Source organism: Phyllobates terribilis, unplaced genomic scaffold (assembly GCF_046119375.1).
Source record: "Phyllobates terribilis strain yellow unplaced genomic scaffold, ASM4611937v1 Scaffold_13__5_contigs__length_258822181, whole genome shotgun sequence".
NCBI lineage: Eukaryota > Metazoa > Chordata > Amphibia > Anura > Dendrobatidae > Phyllobates > Phyllobates terribilis.
Window position 1 is genome coordinate 66,609,767 of NW_027362773.1, and position 6,000 is coordinate 66,615,766.

Here is a 6,000-nt window from a genome sequence, read left to right on the forward strand (position 1 = left end):
TAGACACAGGGAGCAGCAGGTCAGGTGCATGTGCTACATTGTATGCTGTATGTGGTAACTGCCAGCCCTCCTCACTGTGTGCATGCCTGTCTGCTGATGGTTGTCACTGTGTGATAGCTGCTCTGTGCGCCTGAGCATCACAACTGTTTATGACAGCGCTGCCTGAGCAACACATGCTGGGGTCCATGATGAGCAACCATTTAAACATGTTGCATGACCCAAATACCTTATCGTTTTGTCCAAAGTGTGATTTTAGAACTGAAGGAGGCTCATTCTGTTCCTACAGCACACTTTGTGCTGGGTGAGAAGATATTTTGGCTATGGACCTGTGACATGTGGAGCCATGCACCTGTGACATGTGGAGCCATGCACCTGTGACATGTGGAGCCATGCACCTGTGACATGTGGAGCCGTGCACCTGTGACATGTGGAGCCGTGCACCTGTGACATGTGGAGCCATGCACCTGTGACATGTGGAGCCGTGCACCTGTGACATGTGGAGCCATGCACCTGTGACATGTGGAGCCATGCACCTGTGACATGTGGAGCCATGCACCTGTGACATGTGGAGCCATGCACCTGTGATTTGCATTCATTTCACATGCATGAATCCACATGTCCCATGTGGTTGAGGTCCAAATATTTTTTATCACAAATTAAAAAATGCACGTCTATTGCATTATCGGAAATATTACTGTCGCTTGATGGCTGCAGCCGATCAGTGAGCTGCTGAGCCCTGTGAATAACTGCAGTGCTAAAATTAATATTAAGCAGAAGTAGAACAGTCTCAGGTTTTCATGTGGCTCTTTGAAAAAATTCTATGCCCACCCTGCTTTAACCCAGGCAGAATAAAGAATCTCTAAAATTGCATACTTAAAATTTTTGAAATCTTTTAAAAAAAGCTATGTGGTTATAGCTCCCCTGGAAAAATCACAAGTCACAAGTGTGTCGGGGTCCGAGTAGTAAACCTAGCACTTACACTTAATTATGAGTAAACACCTTATTGCTCCTTTCTTATACCCATGGAGTTTAACTGACTAGTTTATGCTGACTCACATCATCATGTAGATTACGTCAGCTATTTTTCTAGTTACATATACAATAGGTGTTTTTATTGGGGTACCCTCAATGGCCGATTTTTCCACATACAAGAAAAACAGACAGATTACTTTGATCAAATTGTAATCTGAGTGTGGTCCATTTTTTCGTACGTGGGGAAATAATTTTTTTTTCTCCACCTTCTCGATTCTGACAGTCTATGCAAATCAGACTGCACTTGGATGTTATCTGGGTGTGCTATGATTTTTTCACGGACCCATAGACTTGCATTGATCTAATCAAAATCGGATATGTCTCCAATTGAAAAAATCGGACATGTGCACAGCCCCATAGAATATCAGAAGTACGAAAAAATCAGTTGTGTGTATGAGCCTGAAAATCAATTTATAGCTCACACATAGACCACAGTGTTATCGGGTTGGCAGTATAGCTGTCATGTGACCCAGAAGAGGACCGGAGCTGCGGCAATATTACGTTTGGTGGGAATGCCTCTTTAACTTCAGTCAGGCAATTCAAAGTGCATCAGGTTTATAATAAATATTAGGCACATTTGTTACCCTTTACCGCTTTCAATACACTGGAGCAATATGCACTTGTATTAATAAATGTGGTGATTATTTCTGTGGCTCTAGGGCCACATTTTATTGTCCTGTCCCCTGCAGTTTTATAGATCTGAACATGGATCTCCTCAGTGTGATCCATTTCCATCAGAATCCAGACCTAATACCTGTGTGAATTCTGGCCTAGATACAGTGGCATGTAAAAGTTTGGGCACCCCTGGTCAAAGTTAGTGTTATTGTGAACAAGTTAAGCAAGTTGAAGATGAAATGATCTCTAAAAGGCCTGAAGTTAAAGATAACAGATTTGCTTTGTATTTTAGGCAAAAAATCTATATTTTTTAATCTTTTACATTTTAAAAATGACGTAAAAGGAAAATGGACCAATGCAAAAGTTTGGGCATCCTGCATGGTTAGTACCTAGTAGCACTCCCTTTTGAAAGTATCACAGCTTGTAAAAACTTTTTGTAGCAAGACAAGAGTCTTTCAATTCTTGCTTGAGGGATTTTCATCCATTCTTCCTCGGAAAATCCTTCCAGTTCTGTGAGATTCCTTGGTCATCTTGCATGTGTGTCACCCTGGCCTGGATGCCACAAAATGTAATAAAGCTGTGTCTGAGAGCAAGGGGGAGGTTCTCTAGTCAGGGGAACATTAGCATGCAGTACCTCCTGTCTCAGGCCAGTAGGGGGAGCAGGCTGCCCCTATAAAAGCTGGTGCTGGGGGCAGGGTTATGGAGAACTGGATGGCCTGTCTCAGCACTGAGACGTGTCCCGGAGCAGAGCAGGGACAGAAAGTTGTATTGCACCTAAGAGGAAGTGTGGCAGTAGGAGAGCCACAAGCCAGAGACAAGAGGCGAAGTGAGCCTGTATTGGCAGATAAAGGACTTACTTTACCAGACTTTGGTGTCTGAGGCTGGAAGGATTTCACATTCTCCAGCAGATAACCAGTCCGCAGGGAACTGTATATTCCTTGGCCTAAGAAGCCTGAAGGCCCTGCCACAACAGAAGGGACCAGCAAAGCCGTACAAGGCTGGGAGCAGAAAGGAACCCACGTCGCAGGTCATACAGGCGAGAATACACGGAGAGCTCGGAAGCGTGGGCTGTTATCCTATAAGGAGGAGATAGTCAGAAGGAGCGCAGAAAGCACGGTAGGCCTACACCCTCACCCTGACCAGGGCCAATCTCCCAATTGCTTTCAGACATCCAGGTCCCCTCCTAGCCGGGACTGTTTATGGGTCAGTTTACCTGTTTTCGTAAAGACCCTGGACTGCAACCTGTTGTCTGTGTGCTCCTTCGTGCCTCCAGCACTACCGGTACTGGGACTCTCACCACCATCACTCCCACCATCTATTATACTGCCCTGGGGCCGCACTCTTCCCATGGGGAGTCATACTACCCTAGCTGCACACCTCATCAGCCCCAGCGGTCTGCATGCAGCGGCGGTTCCTAATAACCGCAATCCACGGGTGGCGTAGTCGGACATAATCAACAGCACATAACGGACTACCACTGGCCTGACCACCCTGAGCCACGGAACCGGGTTGCCACTACTACTCCCATCGTTCCCCTACTGCCCGGATCCGAGTGCCCCACGGCCCAGGGGGCGAGTCAGCTTTGGCGTAGTTGGCAGGATTTCGTGCCCGCAACCACCGGGTACTGCGTGCCTTCAAAAGACTGTCATACCTGCCATGGTGAAGGTTCCCGCCATCCGGAGCCGTTTCCCGCCATCTTCAGTCGGTTCCCGCCATCTTCAGCTGTTTTCCCGCCATCCGAAGTCGTTTTCCCGCCGTCGGACGCCATCTTCAGGACGCCGTGTGGGAAGAAGAGGGGCGTGGACGCCGAAAGCGCGCGAGACCAGAAGCTCCGCCCCATGCACCGACGCTGCGCAAGGTCCTGGAAGGGAGAGAGAGCGACGCTGACGTCACCAGGACGCGACGCAAGGTCCTCGTCCAGAGCAGCAGCAGCGGAGCCGCGGCCTACAGAAGAGGATCGTCGGAAGGTAGGCCACGCTTAACTAGGGGGGAGGAAGATGTCGGACACAGAGGCGCCCACTACCACCAACGCCGCTGCAGCAGCGGTGATGCCCTTTTCCCTGCCCTACATCCCTGGAGCGGCCTGGCTGCCCAAGTACTCAGGGGAGCCCCATGCCCTAACTGACTTTAAGGAAAGGCTGTACAGTTTGTTCCAAGTCTACCCCCTGACAGAGGAACAGAAGGTCAGCATACTAACAGGGCAGTTAACTGGCGCAGCCCAAAGGGAGGTAAAATCATGGCCCACTGAGGAGAAAAGGACTGTGAAGGGTATTCTGGCCCGGCTGCGGGGTACCTTTGACACACGTACCTCCGCTGAGATTAAAATGAGGTTCTATGGATGTAAGCAGCGGCACAGGACAGCATCAGAGACTATGCCCTAAATCTGCAGGAAGCCTTGAGGGCTATTCAACAAACTGACCCTGGCAGTGTGCAGGAAACGGATAAGCTGCTAACAGAACAATTCATAGAAGGTCTGCTGTCTAGCGCCCACAGGGCCCAACTGCGCCTCATGTTCTTTCAGAACCCCGACCTGACCTTTGCCCAATTTAAGGACAGGGCCATAAGGGTGCTCCGTGAATCTGCAACCAGTGGCGCTATAAACCCCCGGCGCCCTGCTCTCACCTACCACCAGGAGGCGGCGCCCTCGTCTATGGACCCCATGGGGGCTGATGCACAGGCCCTGAACCAAGCCCCGTCGAAAGACCTGCACCACCAAGTCCAGGAGCTGACCAGGAGCGTCACGTCGTTGACCAGGACCGTCCAGGCGTTACAAGTGGACCCATCAAGACCCATCGAGCTGGCTTCAAGTCCGGAGGATGTCCCGTGGCGTCGACAGAGGAGGATCCCGTCATTCCGAGGGAGGCCCACAGACCGCTACGCAGAGGATGGACAGCCCATTTGCCGTCGATGCAAGCAGCCCGGACACATTTCCAGGTACTGTAATTTAAACGGGTCCAACCTGGGGCAGAGGGCCAACCCCCAGGCATAAGATCACCAGGCCCTTATAATTGGCGTGATAAGTACGTTGGGGGGCGCCCGGTTTTACCCGTGGTGCTGGACGGTATCCCCATGAGCACCTTGCTGGATACTGGGTCGCAAGTAACCACTATCCCTTATGTACTTTTTAAGCAGTATTGGACTGATGCTGATATCACATGGTATCCAGACAGTAACTTGAGCATCATCGCCAGTAATGGCTTACCCGTGCCGCAGATGGGGTTCAAGGAGATGACCATTAAAATTGGTAAAGTTGAACTACCGGCACAGGGAGTAATTATTGTGGACATTGACCGTCGTGAAAGTCACCCTAAAATAACTGTGGGTACTAACGTGATTGAAAATTGTCTTTCAGAGGTAACTGTAATCTTACAACAGGTGGCGGTGAATGCTAGTTCCAGCGAACAGAGAGTCCTCAACAAGGAGATAAAAGCCCTGATGAGACAGCAGCAGGTAGAACTGTCTGGTGGTGAGATCGGTAGCGTAAGACTGAGTGACCCATTCCCCATTTCCATGCCTCCCAAAAGTGAAATGATGATCTGGTGTCGGACTGCAATCGGGTTGAGAGGTAGAGACTACCAAGCCATGGTAGAACCCGTGTACTCAGACAGCAGGCCCACCATTTTGACAGCTCGGGGGGTGGTTGATGTCCGTCATGGGAGGGTGCCCGTCCGCATCCTCAACATTGGGGAGAGGGAAGTACACTTACCCAGGTACGCTACACTCGCCAAACTGTTTGTTGTTGAACCCAAAGCTATCAGGGCTGTGGAACCCTTGCCTCCATCTCTACAGGCGGAGGGTAATGGCTCCCAGAAACAAAAGGAGGACTGGTGACAGAAACTCCATGTGGGTGCTGACTCCACTCCCCTGCACCAAAAACAAGGAGTCTACCGGGTGGTACAGGAGTACGAGAGAGTCTTTAGTAAGCACCCGCTAGACTTCGGCAGAGTAAAGGGGATAGAACACCACATCCCCACAGGGAGCCACCCGCCGATAAAAGAAAGACACAGACCTGTACCCCCTGCACATTACCAGAATGCAAAGGGCATGCTAAGAGAGATGAAAGAAGCTGGGGTCATTAGAGACAGCTGTAGCCCCTGAGACGCCCCCTTAGTTCTGGTCAAAAAGAAAGACCGCACCATGAGAATGTGCGTAGACTATAGACAAATCAACCGTATCACCCATAAAGACGCATACCCGCTGCCTAGAATAGAGGAGTCTTTAGCCGCACTAAAATCAGCTAACTTCTTTTCTACTTTGGACCTTACTAGCGGGTACTGGCAGGTTCCTGTGGCAGAGGCTGACAAGGAGAAGACCGCCTTCACCACCCCGATGGGACTGAGTGAGTTCAACTGT